The sequence below is a fragment of the Harpia harpyja genome, chromosome 13, assembly GCF_026419915.1.
Source record: "Harpia harpyja isolate bHarHar1 chromosome 13, bHarHar1 primary haplotype, whole genome shotgun sequence".
Lineage (NCBI taxonomy): Eukaryota > Metazoa > Chordata > Aves > Accipitriformes > Accipitridae > Harpia > Harpia harpyja.
The window spans coordinates 36,462,983-36,482,361 of record NC_068952.1 but is presented as its reverse complement, the minus strand read 5'-3'; the positions used below and the strand labels follow the sequence as shown (position 1 = coordinate 36,482,361).

Genomic DNA, 19,379 nt, shown 5'->3' with positions numbered 1-19,379 from the left:
CCTACCCATTTTTAGACACCATTGTTTCTGTGATGAGATGTGACAACTTCTCAGTTTCACAAGGCAGTGCAGTACATCAGACCTATTTTTCTGAAACTGAGAAAAGCAAAGGTGAGCAGCTTTGCCACTAATGAAGAGGAGAGACTAAACCCCTATATGTATTTGCACCCTCATAAGAGACAGTTGTAGTCAAAGTTGGGAGCTGCAGGTGCAGCAGCATATCTTTGGTTGAGGAGGCAGCCAGTCTTTGTGTGTTAGCTTTACAAGGTGGTTGTTCCTTTGTGCTTCAAGACCAGTGCTCCAAAAACGCTTTCTGACTTCACCTGTCGATGGCTCAGATCCCATGTCTCCTATGTAGAAGGATGAATTGTGTAAAGACTGTCACTCTACGCTGACCCTCTCCATCCCTTTCCTCAGCTGTCACCCCCACATATATTCGTTAAGGTTCATGTTCATCCTTTGGTTCACCCATACCCACCCTTGGGTCACCGTGAAGGACAGATCCTTCCTGTTGCTGTAAATGCTGCCCATACCCCTTCGCTTTGACTCCCTCTGTGGAAAGCAAACAACAAAAATACTTGCCCTGGGGATCTGTGATCGGTGACTTGCCTTGGCAGGGTAACTTGAGCTCTGCAACAACATATGACAGACGTGGAGCTCATTTCCAGGGAACGGAGAGTGCCCGATGGACCAGTCTGAGGCACGCAACACAGAGATAAGCCATGGTGGCCGTAGGGACTGGTCCTCACTCCTCTGAAGTGTTTATGGGTTATATAAGTGTACAAAGGACACTCTGCCTTTGGAAGAGATGCTCACATCTCAATTTTATTAAAAACTGAGGAAATTAGTCATGACACAAATGAACTCACTAAAGCACTACTTTTTCTAAGCATGACTTCTGAAGCTAAAGAGATGCTGAGCTTTCTTTTTGCATTCTCAGGGAATTCTTCTGCTACAACTGGAAGTCAAATACATCAGGTTTGCCCCTGTATGATGTAGAAAACATTTCCTTTGGAGTTCTGATGTCCTGGTCAAAGTCATATTTTTAATCTGACATACAGTGGTGAAACTTTGCCTGTATGCACATTATTGCCAGTTCTACCAAATCCGCAAAGTAAAGCTGAAAAATCAGTTAGTCATAGCTGGATTCAGAATGCTGGTCTATAAATACACCCTGAGCTGAAATTTCTGTTACTGATAGGACTGGTAAGAATTGCTAGATTTTTAATAATTTTGTAGCTGTTGCCTTCAAATCTTGATTTGATACTGAACTTTGGGACATAGGAACTTTGAAATAGATGGCTTAAAAACATTAATCTGTTATGCTGATTACCTGAATTTACATGTCACCTACTTTTGCATTTTCTTAGAATCTTTTTTGTTATTGGGCACTTAGAAACCTCATCAATTTCCAAGCTTCTGGTAGCATTCCTTCCAGAAAAAGTTGTGGCTTTTTAACTCTTTGGGTGAATGGAAGTGAACTGAATGTTGTTTTTATAAGAGGGTAGTTGGTGAAATTTCCAGACTTCGCAGTACTTTAGAGAGATTGTTCATCGTGATTCAGTAGCAAAGGGGAGGATTAATTTTCCATCTGACATGATGTGCCCCGCCATTCAAAGTATCATTTCACGATCTTTCACTGCAACTTTTCAAAACACACTGTACCAGATAGCTTTGAAAGTAGAGCCAGTGCCTTCACAGAGACAGTTCCTCTCGTTGGACTGAACACGTGCATGCCTGATGCTGTGACTAACACTTCCCACCTTATGTCCTGAAATGCAGCATCCTGTTTGGATCATTTCTTCCTTCCTTTTTCTTCCCCCTGTAGTTATGTAAACAGCTTTTGGCCTGCCTCTTACAGTGGTTTTGGCTTGCTGCAATAAATACACGTAGCTCATATTTCCTTCTGTTGCTGTCTGCTTTCTACACCTGACACAAAGCCTGGGCTGTTAGCAAAATCATCATTGTGCGCGCTCCATTTTTCCTCCACGAGAAGTTGTTATTGTTCCTCATAATAGCTAATCTCAATCACATCCATTATGTGGTTTGTTTATTTAATGTCCTTCAGTTTATTTATAGCTCATTTGAAATCATCATCAGCTCCTCCCTCATGCAGCAGAGTATTTGATCATGGAAGCTGGTTCACAAAATTGCCCTGAGCAGGATGGCTCACACAGGCGCTTATGTTAACCCTGCATCCAAATATCTGGGCAACACAAGATCTGAACAAGACTCTTCCTTGGCTAGAATTTTCCTTGGATGGTTCTGCACTGGCAATGCACTTTCTGCACTTCCAAATACCATTGCCGTCTGTGTAATCTCTTTGGAGGCTGTATTGACTGCATATTGGAAGTACCTGAGCTGGACCTTGCGTTTACTTCTCTTCATTCAATGTATAAAGGTGCTTTTGGTCAACAGTTTCTGTATAGCCTTTTCTCCTTAATTGCAGGAGGATGCCCATACCGAGTCAGAACAAAGACTCCTCTAACTCGGCATCGTGTCTCTGATACTGGCCAATAGAAGAAGAAAGTAAGAAAAAGGAGAACTATAAAACAATATTTCTTCTATTTCTTGATGCCTCAGCTGTTGAAACATCAACAACAGCTGGAGGTTTTTGGACCAGGAGGTTTTCTTCACCTCAAAGACTTATTTGGAGCGTATGTTAAATAACCCTTGATCAACTTCTGCATTAATGAATACATCTAGCAGGTGTTTTAACCCATTCATGCTTTAGTCTCCTCAACACCTGTGGCAAAGAGTTCCATGGTTTAACTACCTGCTGTGCGAAAAAGCACTTCTTTTTGTTTTATTTATATTTGCTGCCAGCTATTTTGTTTTGGTGCTGTTTCATTCTTTCATTATGAGAAGCAGTGAAGATCTGTTGTCCTTTTCCAAACCATTATCATTTCATAAACCTTAGTCATATTTTCCCTCAGTCATCTCTTTTCCAAGTTAAAAGGCTCTGAGCTATTTCCATAGCTTTGAACAGACTTATTTCCTTTGTCCATATCTTTTCTGGAAAAAAAAAAAAGAAAAAAAAAAGACATTTTTTTCTCTGAAAAAATGTGGGCACACAGTGTATTTATCTAATTAATGATGGTTTCTATTTGTGACTCCCATTCTTTTTTTTCCCAATGTCAATAGCTAAATTAAAGCCCATTCACTTTTATGTATACTTAGAAGTGTTTTTCCCGTATGTGATGATACAATGATCTTAACCTTATGTTTCATCTGCCACTTTATCTTGCAGCTATTCAGTATTGTGAAATCCCTCAGCCACTTTTTGCAGTCAGCTTTAGAACTGATTTTACTAAAATAATTTTTTGTCATTACAAAAAGTTTGTCACCTATGTATGCACCTCCTTTTCCTGTCATCTGTAGCTGTTTCACAAGTCCCAGCATATAACCTTTGGGATTCTTGGTGGTAATTTCCCTTCATTATGAAAAGTGACCGTTTGTTCCTATCCTCTTTCTGCTATGTCATAAGCAGATTTTAATGACAAGAGCTCCTTCTTTTCCATGTCATGGTAACTATATTCCTTTGAGAGCTTTCTGTGAGAGCTTACTGAAAGCTTTGAAAGGAGCCATGGAGCAAGGGTGACCTCTGAGAGCTGGGGATCCAGATTACAGAAGCAGAGCATCTAGGTCAGACAGAAGGAGCTAGAGCTGCTGAAGGTCACGGCAAAACAGCAGAAGAAAATGTTAAGGAGACCTAAAATCAGGTCTGGCTGAGAGAGAACAGGTTGGAGAGGCTAAATGATCAGCCCATATCAGGTCTTGCTTAGAAAGCTGATTCAGATTAAGCCACGCTATGCGAATGCAAAGAATTATATTAAAATCATGTCACAGAAAAAGGATTAGATGACTTGAGGGAGAGGCTGTATGTCTCATTCCTATTTGACTGTCATTTTAGATCCAGATCAGGGCTGCATTGCTCAAGACTTATTAGCATCTTGTGGCCCATCTAGTACAGTATGAATCTCTATTTGTAAGTGCTAGTCATTCAAATGGGGACAACACAGAATTTCCTCTGGATGTCTGCTCCATCCCTGGGCCAGTTCTCAGGACCAAGCCTGTTAGTGTTTCTGGATGGCACTTTGTCCTAAAATGCCGTATTAGAAACTGTTCCTCTTTGGGTGGCAATTAAATCAGAGGGGGAAGAGCTCTTCAGAGAGATAGTGGAGGTGGGTATCTTAGTTTGTCCCACAATATATATTGAGGAGTCAGAGCCCAAGGCTGGTTTTCTCATCAGTCTGTTAGTGATGAAGGGTGCCAGCAGAGAAGCCAAATTGACTGGGTAGGAGGAAAAACCTCATTCCCAGCCCACCAGCAAATCCATTTCCGATGGGCTTGTACTTACGACTGAAGACACACAAGTTTTGGTTGGTGAGATCTTTCACTCAGCCTACTCTGTTTTCTCTTTATGTCACTGCTTATCTTTGAACCGGTTGATTTATATATGTTACGTCATTTTGAGAGAGAGGTTGAAAATTGGTTTTGGAAAATATTTGGAGTTGCCTCTTTGTTCCCCAGCCTTGGCTTTTTGGATGTGCTGCATGCCCAATCCATCTTTGTAAGGGTACACAGAGCCTGCTACCACCAAATTGTCCTTCTCAGTAACAAAAGTGTGGTATTTAATCAAATGCATTGTTATTCCCCAGACTTCCATTCACTCAAACTGCTCCTTCTGCAGTGTTAATATATATTTTTAAAAGGCAAGGTAACAAAAATACCACGTGATCTATTTGAAGCAAAGTAATGGCTGACAGGGAACTCAAGTTATAAAAAAAAAAATCTTTTAGTTGACTGAGACAAGGCTTTAACCACGTATCAGAAAATTCCTTCTATGTGTGTTGTTATGTGACCAACAGCATTACAGGGAACAAAGCTAGCATTTCTTTGTAGAGTCTTCTCATGTTTCATCACAGAAATGTACCTGGTTCATCACCGAAGGAATGTTTTTGCTGCATGAAAACACAGAGTTCATTATGATATGTTGCTGTGATGTGCTAGTGGTGACTTTTGTTATGCCTCGCACATAGCCAAAAACTCTTTCAGTTTGGATGACTTTAATTTAAATTTCAGATAACAAAAAAGAAAATTTCTATGTCAGAGAGAGTACCCTGTGTGTGTGTGTGTGTGTGTCTTTTCTTCTCAGATTATTGTGAACTCCTAGGGGGTTATTAGCCTGAAAAGTTAGACACATAGAGCCCTGAATCTCAGCAGTTGTCTTCACTGCCTGTGTCTAAATTAACATTTCAATTCGGACAAGTAGTGAGGTTTTTAAGAGAATTCTGTGATTGTCTCCACTTATCACCTGTTGGTTTGGTTCACCAAGTGGCATCTGTGCACAGGAACTGGATTTGCTTCAGAGACAACTAAAGGGGAAGCTCTGCTCCAGCTGTGTACCAAATGCCCTCCCATCCTTACTGGGAAACAGAAAGGTCTGGAAGAGTTATCGGTCCTTGGGACAGCTTTGAACCACAGGCATGATAGGACCATGGAGTCCAAGAGTCCATTGAGCAAAGGTAGTTGAAGGTAAGCCCTTTGGCTCGGGTATAGTGTAGACAGAGGAGCCTCATCTGATCTGCTCCAATCACCCCCAATTAGTTGCTCATGCAGACAGCTGCTGGGTACCCCAGTCCGCAGTCAGCAGTACTGTAGAATGGACAAAACCAGACATCTTCCAAAGATAAATTACCTCTGTCTAACTAGACTTTGTGGCATGGACAGGATGAGCAGCCTGTGGATGCTTCACTGTGTGGCAGGGCACTGCCCTGCTTACTGACTGGAGATCAAATAGATCATCCTCAAAGTTCAGGGAACAAGTTGTCCTCTGGTGCCATGTACCTGCTTCCCATGTGGAGTCAGGTTGGTTGAAAACTGAGTTTCCAGTGGAAAAAGATTTTAAGTAATAAGACATACTTTCAGCTGAAGGTGCTGTATTTCCAAGCAAAACTTTTGTCTAGAACATCTTTGCCCCCAACTTTCCAGTCTAGTAAAGAGACCTTCAAATACCTCCTTGCCATCTTCTCTGCCTTTACCCCAACCCATTTGTTGATCAGTTTTCATTGAGAACTTGATGGCTGAAGCTGAAGACACCCATTCTGGGAATACCCTTTCACTCCCACCCGTTGCCCATTCACTCAAATTTTCCAGGCAAAAAAGAAAAAAATAATAGCTTTGTGTTTGGGTAGGTGTGACTTAGTGGAGTAGGTGGAAGGTGAGAGAGACAAACTGACAGAGGGAAAAAGGATGTTTGAAACTGTGAGTAACCAAGGGATGATTTAAAGGGCAAAAAATAAACATGAGTTTAAGTAAGTGTTTGAAAAAAAGGGCAGAGAAAAGCAAAAATGCTAGAACTAAGAGAGAAAAGGGGGAAAGGAAAATCAATGTTCAGGCAGAAGGAAAGAACAAAACTGTAGGGGAAAAATAATAAAAGGGATGAAAGCCTAGAAGAACAGTATTAAAAACCCCTCAGTATTTTCATGATGAGAAGGCAATTTGGTTTTATGCCCATGCGTTAGTGAATGAAGTTGGCTGTGGTGCCAATTAGTTTCTGAGGGCTTACAACTTGTCCTCATTTTTCACTGCACTTTTCCTCTCATCTCAGCTGCAGTTTCATTTCATGAGCACAGCTGTAAGTTGCTTTTCTCTTACGGGGGTTCTGGGAACCATGACTTGCCATGCCACCAGCATCTCACTGGATGTGCACGGAAAGCCACAGGGGCCGATGAAAGCAGGACAGATGGCTGCTGTCTTTAGATGGAGCTTCTTCAGCACACATGCACGTTTCTCAGCATAAAAACCAAACTGGTCGGGGTCCAGCTTCATCTTTGCAACTGCTGACAGGTTCTCAAATGGCATTACTGCAGTCCAGGGCTTCAGAATTCATTCATTTGAGGGATTGTCTGTTCTTGCCATCTAGCCCTTTAAGGTGGAAGTGTAGTATTTTTCAGAGGAGTTGATGTGTGCTTTCTGCAGCATTTTAAAATTCTGGGGAAGGCATCATTTTTCACTGAAAGTTATGGGCATTTGAAGATGAATTTCAGTTGAACTCCATTTAGACACTTGAGTACTCTGTTGTTCTAGAGGTCACTCAGAGGAGAGGGCTTCCTGAGGCCATAGGATGTTGTGCAGAAGGACAACAGGAGCAGTGGTTCTGAAATCATTTCTTGGCATAAGGGATAGAAATAAAGTTTTAACCAAAGCAAGGAGAAATCTCGCACATTTCCAGCTGCACAGAGCATAACAGCCCATTTCCAGAGCTCTCTGAAAGAAGTGGTGGGCTTTACTTTTACTCTGCATGTGCCACAGTGCTGTCTCTCAGCCTTCCTTTTAATCCTATGACTAGTTTGTTTAGCATCAAAAAACTCCTTAATTCCTCATACACTGTAAAACATAAAAATTTGTGGTGGGACAATGGTGCAAAAAGTTTCATTAAAAAAAATTAGAATTGGATAAAAGGGTAGCAGTGTCCTTGTGCATGAATACTCCAGCAAGAAATTTTCCGGAGAGCATTTTCATTAGCACTAACAATAATAAGAGTAAGAGTAATAATGATGGCAAAAATGAAGCAATACATTTTGCGTTTATACAAAGGAATAATTTCCCTAGAAATTTGCTTCCAAAAGTGATGTACTTCCAGTCCAGGGACATGCACTTACTATGTTACATATATATCTAATCAAACCTAGGCAACAATGCTCCAGTTTCAGATATCTTACTTTTAATAAACTGTACAAGAATAAAATCCATCTGACAATAGCATGAAGATCTTTCAGGGGCAGGCTTTATTAATCTTTATTCCTGCCAATGAGCACTTAGTCACATGAGGAATCCTACTTAAATGAATGAGAGAATACTGTGGAGCTTTTGCACCTCCATAGATAATTACACATAACTTCAGGAAGAAATCTTATCAATGCTGTCTTTATCCCTTCTCTAACCGAAGGGGATGGCTGACCAAGACATTTGTAAGTCACATATCCAGATTTGTGAACAATGTCTGAAATGAAGATTTTTCAAGTCACATTCTATTGGTTTTGGTCCAATTTTGGGATGTGCATGGTAAACATGCCTGTTAATTTAGCCCTTGTGTTGACTGCAGCTACTAATATAGAATGCATTCTGCTTATCAATAATGAAATGCTTTCCTTTGCATTAGTGGGAAACTGCCATGTAGTATCAGATTTGCATGGTATAATCCTGAGCCTATATTTTCCCTCTGACTTTGAGTCCCTCAGAGTTCCCTTAATGACTCAAATGGTCAATATACATTATAGGTTCTGTGTTCCTTCATTTAAATTTTAAAAATTGTTATTGTTATTATTGTTGTTATTATTACTGTTGTTATTATTATTGTTATTACATACTGTGCTTCCTTCTTCAATGTGTTCCCCCACTGACAAGACAAACAGATGTGGCAGGTTTAACAGAAAATTTCTAAAGTCTATGCTTATACAATTATTTACATCTCTGTTCATTCCCTAGTACCCTTAGGTTTTTTAGATTCATGGAAGGTAAATGATTAATCATTACACTGATTGCTAAAACCAACAATAACATCAAAATCCTTTGATTATTTTTATTGCGTAGTAAATTCGTATATTTTTATAGTCTTTCAGTGTAAGTCAAATTCTGCTCAAAACTAACTGCCAATTTCTTTTTAGATTGTAATCATGCAGGTATTACACTGGGGGTTTGTTTGATTCTGGAGAAGTTTAGATACCTGCCTTTTCCTTCATTGATTTGCCTCTGGCATTTCAGGTACTTACCTCAGCAGAATTATTGACTTAAGCCAAGTCAACCACAACGAACATACACAAAGCTACACACCCACACAGCAATTTCTGCCTGGCATCGTACACCAATGACAACTGCTCTTTTGCCTATTTATGCCAATCACCTAAATTCTTCTCACCAATTTGAAGTCTATCATAATTTTTCCTTTCATCAGGTAACTCTAACAACCTCTCCATTGCTGCAACAATGATTTAAACAAGCACGCTCACCCATCAGTGCTCAGACTCACTTTGAGTGGGCGCTTGTGCTCAGGTGATGTGAGTGGGTATAAGTCTCAAAGAGGATTTTTCTGGTAGCAGTTCTCCTACGTGAGTCAGATTCTACATGGGCCTTGAGAACATAGATTGAAAACCCCTCCTCTAACTTGATTCTGTACATGTTCTGTACTTTTCCAGCCTACAGTAGTAGGCAGGCATCAGTAGCATCTGCAGAGGATGTCATGACTCCGAATGATGCAAAAGAAAGTAGTTAGGAAGGACATTTGAAAGTCAGCAAACTATCTCTAAAGAGAGGATTCAAATTTTGTGGCATCCACTCATCAGCACCTACAAAGGACCTGCAAATGAATCTTAGATATTAATTTTAAAAACTAGCTCAAAATTTGCCCCATATATCTGTTCCTTAACCATGCTTGCATGTTCCTTTTGAGACATCCCTGGTGAGCAAAAGGAAATGTGATGAAAACAATGATTTTGCTTTCTCATTTGACTAGCCCGTTACCTGTGTTCAAGCCTGGGGACTGTTCATCATGTGAATTTTATTGCTTGAAGCCATCTTGATTTTGCGTAGGAAAAACATTTGCAGATGGAGTGAAGAAGCGCTTTTCCTGCAGCGAACACTCTTGTCTCTGTGCTACTTTCTTGTTTTCTTCACAGTGATTTTTCCTTTTTTCAGGGACAAACAGCATTTAGTGCTAAGCATTACCATAATGTTTTCTAAAAGCACTTTCTGTGATTGAAGACACTGCTGCTGGATTCATCATAGGCCCGCTCAGTAGCCTTGCAACAAGCTAAAAAAAAACCAACAAAAAAAAATAGGGTAATGAGAGAAATCCGCAAACCGACATAATTCCCCACGTTAATAAATATTTCAAGTCATCCCACTAATGCTGCAATTTTCTAAGAATACCCAGAAACTTTCATTAATGACCTCTGCTAATGCCTTTTTCTGGCTCTGCCGGGGTCGGTCGGTGGAGGAGGGGTGCCCGTGGGACAGCCGGGAGGATCCAAAGAACGGGAAAGGTGGGACAGCCCGTGAGCTGCTCGGAATTATGTGGGGGACTGAGCTCGCCCGTGGCCGCTTCACCGACAGGGAAACTTTGTCTCCACCTTAGCTGCTGCACTCAGGAATATCATCCGACATTTTTTACCATGGTATTTACCTTTGATATTAGTATTTCTATAGCAACATCTCCTAAGAGTACAAGGAACTGTGAGCAAATGCTACCTGCCTAACAAAGGTAAAAAAGCATCCGGATTTTTGGTAATTGTCACTCATTCTTAATTTCAGTCTCTATATACAAATAAGTGAATTCTGACCTCTTCCCGTGGAACATTTCTCCCACATTTTTCTGGTATCTGCTGAAAATGTAGGCATGCTCCTACCCCCATGGAGGGCACCGAGGGTGGAAACTGTCACCACCTGCCTCCAGCTCTGTCGGACGCTCTGGGACACGTTCCTGTGGCCCTCAGGGGAAGGAGAAGGCTGAGAGCTACAACAACACCCTGAACGGTTCCCCTGAGAGGGGCTCTCTGTTAGAATGTGCACTATATTGCCCATGCACGACCATTATAGGAGGGTGCTGGTTCTTTACTGCGCTTGACCTGATCCCAGACATAAGTCATGCTAGGTCAGCAGACCGATGGGGAGCAACGCTGATCTCCGAATCCTTGCTTGCAGCAGAAATGTCTAAGCTGCCTGTGTGTGCAGGAGACAAACACGACACTGCTCCTAACATTTTCCAGCGCTGTCTCTGTCATGCGGGAAATTATTGACAAAACCAGCTCCAAGTTATGCAGTGCAAATGCATCTGGTGTGAACCTCATGCTGTAATGCCTTTCATCCATTCACTATATCAGTATCTTTTCAGACAGATGCCAAGCAGTGGTTGCAGGGGTGTTTTTTCAAAGAAGCTTCTGGTGTGAACATCTTTTCTTGGTTCTCCAAGTGAAAAAACATAGATCTATAGCTCAGCATGATTGGTTTCCTTCCCCAACTTACAGTCCTTAAAAGAGCTTAGTAGCAAAGAATTAAAAAAAACCTAATAAACTGAGTTTTTCCTCCCTGTTCTCCTTAAACCTGCAGAGTTAAGGGAGAAGCTAAAGGAGCAAAGTTTAGTCAAAAGGAACACAGTACGACAGGTGCTTTTGACAGAGACATCAGATATGCCTAACATCAAACAGAGGTGAAACCAGCTTTGCCTCTGTGTGGCATCTTGAGGGGAGGAAGAGATTTCTAATCTTAAACTGAAGGACATCTTTTTTTGCTTAGTCTATACTGAACGACTTTGGTGCTTTAACACGTATTTTGGGGATAGACAGGACAGCGGCCAAGTACAGCAAATGATAAGGAACATTACGGGTGAGCAATCAGAAATGCAGAGTTCACTCTCTTTACTAGCACGTGACTCAAAACAGTGGGCCACATCTGCAGCCGATAAAATTAATTTCATTGTAACCCAAGGACAACACTGGTCTGTTTGCTTACAGGATACAGCCAACACTCTTTCCCACACATTCTTGAGCAATGCACTAGAGAGTATCACAGACTACCACTTCCACTGCGGCTTTGACTTAATCCTTTATAGTATGCGATGTGTACCTTTGAGGAAGATCAACAAAGAAGTCAATACAGGAAAAGTTCTGGTTAGTGAGTTTCAAATGTTCCTCCTTCAGATATATAATCTGACAAAAATGCTACCTGTAAAACCCACCAAAGTGCTAAATGAAAGTAATTTTCTTCTTGATTTCGAGATCAAAAATATTAATGAATTGGTTTTCTTTAAATACTGCCCTTGATGAAGATTATGTTATCTTGCAGCAGCCTTCATCTGGAGTTTTTGTAAAACATTCAGCTGTAGCAGTCCCTCCACTGGGTGAACTCTAAATGTTTAATAAATGTTCATAAACTAACCTCAGCGCTTACCCAGGGAACACAAAAATCATGCTGCTTTTCCGGTTTTACAAACAAGGATGGGATCCTGGATGTGCCAGAGTCAGTGGAAGGACCAGCTCTGGTTGGGATTCCTGACTGCCTCCCTCCCCTCCAAAGGCTGGGTTCTTTACCACTCGTCTTCCTTCATGCTGCTGTGAACCCAGGGGCATTTTGCATCAAAAGAGGGAATCACCTTCACGTCTAACATTTCACAAGGCGGCGTGCATGATCAGTCCAAATTTGGATCAACCTAAAACCTTAAACAAAGAGCTCTTCCCAAATAGGAATGTTTCCACTGGAAACTACTGGTATTTTCAAAAAGCTGATCTAATTTCCCTCCAAACAGATTTAGTGCTTTAGCTCTTAAAGAGATATTTGGACTCAACCAAGTACAAAAAAGCAAATTCTTTTCTATTCACTGCTGAGTAATTCATGCATTTAATTTCTAAATTGATTTCTCTTAAAATACATTTAGCTGAAGGACTCAGATGGCCAAAGAAATTCTGTTTAAGCTTAAAAACAAAAAGTCAAATTGGGCTGAGACTGAAAAATCAGATTTCAGCCCCCCCCCTTAGTTGATCAAAATTATGCTTGCTTGAATTAAATAAGAAAAATATTTTCCTAACTTATAACAGAGCTCCTTAGAGAGTTTTTTATCAGTCAAAATTTATGCATTTAGGAAAGGGATTACATGGAAATAAACTCTCCTAAATAGTTCTCAGGCCAAATTTACTCTTGGGCGAAGATGATGATACAACTCTTTTGCATCAAAGAGTTACAGTGTATGACACCTGTGATGCATTTGGCCCTTTGAATGAAGCTTTGGACCGCCAAGGTAATTTTCAGCAAGCTGGTTTCCTGTGGAATAATGCTGATTCATTCAAGCTGAAACTGTTTGCAGGAAAGTGTCAGTTCTGACAATGTTTTTACCATCAGAAATTTTCAAAAGTTAAAGTTTCAACATAACTAATTTTCTAATTTCAGCATATTTCTGTTGTGTTTAGAGGGCTTCCCTATGCTGAAACACAACCCATGGTTTGAGTAAAATAATTGTGAAAATTGGGTGGAAGTATTTGAAAGTTTTTGAAACAAAAAAGTTGACACAATTAAGTTTCTTTCTTAATTTACTCAACCCTCACCCCCCACCCCCAAATCCCAGAATTTCACCTCTTGGTCTATAGAAAAATGAAGTTTTCTATTTGCATTGTTTTTTCCTAAGCAAAGTCTCGTAAATATATCTGCACCTAGTACATATGTTAGCCAGAAACAACAGTTTCAAAATACTGACTAATATCATCATTTGTACCTTTTTTTTCCAAAAGAGCCTGATTAAGTTGTGGAAGAAACCAATGTCTTAAAGTTCAGCGCCATAAGGAAATTACAGATGGTGAATCAAGCCCATGAGAGACTCTCTAACAGAAGAGAACAAGCCTGTAGCTTATAAAACCACAATAAAGGTCTGAAAATTCCAGTGTGAATTCTATAGGCTGTTCTCAACCCTCCAGCAAAAATTAGCACCATGGAAATCTCTGCAGGTGAAAGCTTCAAGACCAGTCTCCAGTTCTACTATTAAATATCAGCATCTGTGGTCATACCCTATAGTACCTCCAAAAGACCTCTCACTGACTAAATACGACCCATTAATAACAAGTTATTTTTTACAGCACTTCCTCATCTTGGCAATTAGAAGATCCGTCTGTATCATTCAACCACCTTTTGGTCCAAGGTAGCACGAGGTCACTTCCACCCCCGCACGCACATTGACACATTAAACCCCCCAAGAACTAGTTACTGTAGTTTGCATCTGTCTTCTAGAAGCAAAAGGTGGCTTGGAGTGTGTTCTGCCATCGTTGTTTATTGGTTTAGTATCTCTTGGTCCTGAGAACCCTAGCTTTAAAATACAGACGCATATATGACAGGCATTTGTGACAGTCACATATAGGTTCCTGCTGTGGCCCACAGAGCGGTATTCATTTCTCTTGGCTTAAAAACTTAATTTTAGTCCCAACTGAGCAACTCCACTAGCATCGCAGAGGTAAGAAAGGCATAACCAAGTCTGAATTCATCTCCATTTGTAATTGCCCTTCTCACTCTGGCACCTTATGCTACTGTATTTTATGTTACGAGTATATTTGTATATTTGTATTCTCAGCATCTCTAACAAACAATGCCTGCATTCAAGGGTTTGCCTTGTTAGAAACAAGACGGCAAACAGACACAACACGAGACTATCCCTGCAGGTGAAAAGGAGCTGCCTCCTCCTGAAGGACCTTGATCCAGCCCCAGTATCCTGTTAAATGTAATGATCGGCGAGCTGCTACGTGGGTTTCGATATGATCGGCTATAATCCTTCCATGGTGACCTCGTGCCAAGGCTTGATTTGGTTTCCTGAGAGTACAGGTATTTCCCCACCTCCCTGGACTGTCCGCAGCAAGACGAATGATCAATGCTTGCACACTGACGATGCAGTGACAAAATGGCCTCTCGACTCCCTCACTTTCCTTTCTATAATTTGTTCCTGTCCTTGTCTGTTTAGTGATGCATTTTATAGTGGAAGCTGATTCATTCGAGCTTAATAATGCAGCCAAGCTGCTTTCTGGCATTAGTCCAGCATAATCACTATAATTCCTTCTGTTTCCAATATAGGTCAAGTTATGCCCGATTCAATAAAATATCATTTTTAAGTAAGCATCATTCATCTTAGGGTGCATTAGTCTGTTTCATTTTGGTAATTGGTCTCTATCATTTTTGTTTGCTTTTTCAGATTTTCCTTGCTCTTTAATTCTCTAATCACACGGTGGATTATTAAAAAGCTGAATCCCTGTTAAATAAGGTGACAATATACAGAAATTTCTTTGCAGTTCTATTTCCATTCTTTCAGGCTTCAGCATTCATGCTGTCTTTGAGTTGAGCAAAGAAGTGAGGAGTTCTAATTTTCAATTATAGGCATAGAAAAGAAGAGGAAAGAAAGGGTTTAGTTGTAGTCAAATCTGAAATTGAATAGAAATGGAAGTCATTTTAAAAATAACCAGACTAACTGAGAAGGTTTAGGGCATTCAGGGACTGGAAAACTAATATTTTCTTGTGTGGCATATGAGAACTTCTGGAATGTGAAAAACATCACCAACGTTGAAGAGGGAGAGAGACAGCTGTAGGTATATGGGATTATACTTCTCTTTATTATTAGATGTGTCTGAGCCCAGACTCCACAATGACAGATGTGCAAGTCAAACAGATCAGTAATCAATAAATTAAAAAGAAATACTAACAGCTTTTGTTATTATAAGTGCCTTCAGCCTAAAAAGGGCCTCTCTGCCACAGGCAGAGGCTCTTCAGCAGATGAGGGTCCTAAATGTAAAGACTTACATTCAGAGGAGGCAGTTTTTCAGAAAGTTCCCAACATCCACAGGAAGGATGCACAATAAAAATGGGCCAGAACTGCAGTTTCTTTGGGCAGGTAATACAAAGTTGCAAAAAGAAGTTGTATTTTGTATCAAAATGAAAATTAATTAAAATACTAAAAACTTAAATCCATAATTTAGCTGAATTTAAATGTTAAACACTTTTTTGTGATTCTACTGAAACACTTCAATATTGTTGAAACATTATAAAATATAAATAAATTTAGTACATGTACGGATAAATATAACATTCTATGTAGCACAGCATTAATATTTTGAGTCAAAATTAGGTGAATGAGAACAAGGCAATCTGAATGAAATTATCAAGAAAAGACAAAACCAAGCTATTTATGACTGTTCCCTATTGAACATGTGAAAGAAATTGGCATATTTCTGTGAAATTTTTAGGGGGGAAATCACATTTTTAGGGGAAATGGGTATACAGATGTTTTTGCAACTAGCTGTGTTTCCAGCAGGCATTTTTAAATAACACTCTGCTCACTGTCTGAGGACAGTTGAGAGTTTAGCTTATGCCATGCAAACAAATGAATACTGAAAGTAATCTTGAGTAATTATTATCTATTATTCATTCTTACTTGTATGCCTGGTGTTCTTGCAGCTCCGTAGACCCCGCAGAAGGAGTGGTGCCTTCCCAGGAGAGCAGCCAGAAGATTTTGATCTATGACAACCTTCCTACTCCTTCCAATAAAATAAACATAGAGCAGAAGTCTCCCTCCCTCTTACGTTCTGCAGAGAAACAATGGTGCATCCTGCCTGTTTTAAAAGTCTCAAACCAAATTGCCATTAAGAGGTGTGTGAAAAAAGAAGAAAAATGAACACATCATGTGCACTTAGCAGCTAAACGTGTGTGCTCTTGAGAAGGCTGGATGCACTGCAGCTGTGGAACTGAGGTCATCTGAGTGGCACCAAACCTACCACAAACACAGATGGAGAATTTAGATTAGGCAGTCTTTTATATATATATATGCATATGCATATATAGGACATCGATAATTATGCTTGCGGAAGCAGACTGATAGTGGTTGGGGGAATATTCTCAGCAGGCCAGTCGCTCCATAATTACCTCTTGTACCTGCCTCTCACCCTGGGCACCACCTCCGGTTAGGTGGACCCCCAGTGAGGAGGGAGTGTGGGTGCACGGGGAGCTCAGAGCCACGAGCAGTGTGCTCCACAGGACGCCGGCACCTGCTTTGCACCGTAATACTTGCCGGGAAGGGAGCGATCCTCACGGTGGTGCATTACATGGCGCTGCAGGACCATGGTCTTGGCTGAGCCAGGGAGGTGCTGCATGAAACTGGGTGGTGTGGGTGAACATCACGTACCTGAGATTGGCTAAATGGAGTACTGGATCCCACCTGGCAGCGGCTGGGTCTGCAGCCCAACTCTCAGGTAAGCTTGCCAAGTTGCTGCTCTTATTCCATGGTAGCCAAAATACAGCTGCATGGCTGGCTGTAGCTTCACCTCGAGAGGTACGGCAAGGCAAAGTGAGAGTGCCCACAGCCACACCGACAAGCAGGGAGAAAGCAGAAATGAACAGTGGGGCGGCGAAAGGAGCGCCCGATCCTGTAGCCCTACGCTGCACTGCTGGTGTAACTGTGCCCACGGAGAGCAGGGTGGCTGCTCAGCACAGAAGCATTTTAGCCAAGTGCTAATTACTGGCTGGTTGGCTCTCGGCCTCTCTTCTTCAGATCAGCAGAAGGGACAGGGCTCGTCCGGGTGAGCGGGGGTTCTCCAGGGCACTACTGTACCCCGAAGCCATGTGTTCGGCTGCGGGAGGGGAGTGCGGGTCGGTGGGGCTGCTTTCCAGGGAACAGTGAAACCCTACAGATGTGCAGACCGAAGTGTACAATAGAGGAGCGTATGCTACCCTGGCTGGGAGGGAGCAAGCAGGGGTCGGCACCGCATGTCCCCTTCCCTCTGTCCCCTTCCTCCTGCCTTTACAAGCCAAGGCTGTTTACCGACGTCTTACATGAAAGGAGCAGAGTCCTCTTCCCGAGCCCTAGCAATATCTAGGGCATTGGAAAGAGTTGTTAGGCACAATCACTCTCCTGAGCCACCACTTCTTCTTGCCCGTGTGTCTCTGTATCTGAAAAATAACTCAGCCTGTCAGCACAGTTAGCAAGCTTGAGGAACCCAGCTTTGCCTCCCTTCCCACGCTCCTTAGGCAGGTCCTGCCCGCCTGCTCGGCACTTCTACCAACACCTAAGGAGGAAGGGCACGGGGTGGCAGTGAGAGGGACAAGAAGGAGTGGGGACAGAGCAAGAAAGTCATGCAAAGAAATGGGGGTGGGAGTGTTTCTGAGCATTAATGAACTGACCCAGCTCCTGCAGGAGTCTCCTCGTGGTATTCTGAACTTATTTACAGGTATTTCTGACATTTAGGAGGGGAAACAAAGGGTAGATAGTGATATAAGTCAAGTGTAGGGCTTTAAACTCTTACAATTCCTTACAAAGAGCAAGGAGAACATGCTTTTTGCTTAGGACAGAATGTGTAAAATCTCTGGGAGCAGTTCTGTTTCAGACTGAACACAGTGTAGTAAATGCAGGCTGTCTCAGCTCAGGCACCTCTTTGAATCTCTCCTGCTCTAAGACAGTTCTTGCCATTTTTCAGGTAAGACTTAGCAGGCTTAGAAGGGACTGTCACCAGAGTGGATCACCTCTTCCTTTTTGGGTAGGACAAGTCCCGCATTCCGCAGCTGTCTCTGCGCTTGATCCTGTCCCTCTGAGCACACGGACACCCGGACAAAGACTCTGTAGCTTTTCCTTCAAGTTGCAAACCTTGCCCTTTTGGCTTTGCTGTTGGGCAGCAGGCTGCCAGCATCACCGGGCTGGTGCAGAATATGGAGGCGGCCTGGGAGCCTTCGGCACCCATTCTCCAGGACTCGCACCACATGAGAACCCTTAGGTAGCATTTATAATCCCAGGGACCTATCGGTTAGCAATTATAATCCCAGGGCAGACTGCTTCTCTAACTCTGCCCTACATTGCCCAGCTTATAATTCTCACCATGCTTTGATGCTCTTTTGATCCTTTCGTTCAGCCAAATAAGCCTAATAAGACTCCTGGTTCAGAGGCCAGAAACGTTTGTGTGCATTTCTACACCATCACCTGGAATCACTGCTCAGTTTCTCCAGACTTCATTCCGTCCCCCCAAATCCACAAAGGCAGTCCACAGTATATTGATCATTGCAACAAAATGGATGAGAAAAATATTTTAAATTAATGAATTCTGTTAGACTGTCACAGATTATTCACCCTGGTTTAATTCCATTTACTTCAGTGGACTAACATCAGTGATCATTTGGCCCATACCTTTTGGATCTGTGAAGTAAATAGCTATTAAATTCCATACATGAAGTCAGAGCTGTCAGTGTGCCAAATAAATGAATACAACTCTTGTCTGATTTGACATTTTTTCCTGGGTTGGTCTAGAAGAGACTTGCCACACTGAAGAGCAATTCAAGTTGATGCGATTTCTTACACTGATTAAGTCTTTGACATGAGTTCTTGAGAGACCTACTCTTTTGGAGATAATAACTGTTTTATGTAAGTGTGCTGTGATTTCACAGTGCATCCACGTGGGAAAAAAAAAGACAAATTGCTCTCTATCAGGGACAGCAATTAGGGCTGTGAGTTCCTGAACCAGCAGCCACTACCTTTTAGTTACCTTAGAGGATGACTGAAATCAGAATATGAGAAGAGGTTGCTGTGCAAGAGGTGATTTTTAAAGTAGTCAAGGCATGATTCAAATAACAAGTGAAGTGGAAACAGAGCTGTCTTAAGGAAAAGAAAGCCTTGAACTTCAGACTTGCCCTAGCATTTTATTTTATGCACTCCAATTCATGGGGGCCCAAGAGACTTCATAATTTCTCCAGGGTCTCTGCTCGTGTAGTGGAGCTTCTATAAGTGGCAACAGCTTCTTGTTCTGGACACAGACAGAGTCTGACCCCAGGCACTGGAGGAGATGGAGGCAGATTTTCTCTGCTGTTTCACTGCCATT

At 41.7% G+C, this 19,379-nt stretch overlaps 1 long non-coding RNA gene across 1 annotated transcript; it reads right to left on the bottom strand.

The window, feature by feature from the left end:
- Nucleotides 1-839: 839 nt before the first annotated feature.
- On the bottom strand, nt 840-14,429 carry LOC128150171 (uncharacterized). The gene is made up of 4 exons (XR_008237963.1): nt 14,280-14,429; nt 13,751-13,849; nt 9,526-9,814; nt 840-3,015 (listed from the first exon to the last, which is right to left on the bottom strand). It is a non-coding gene; the product is annotated as an uncharacterized LOC128150171 (long non-coding RNA).
- Nucleotides 14,430-19,379: the final 4,950 nt, after the last annotated feature.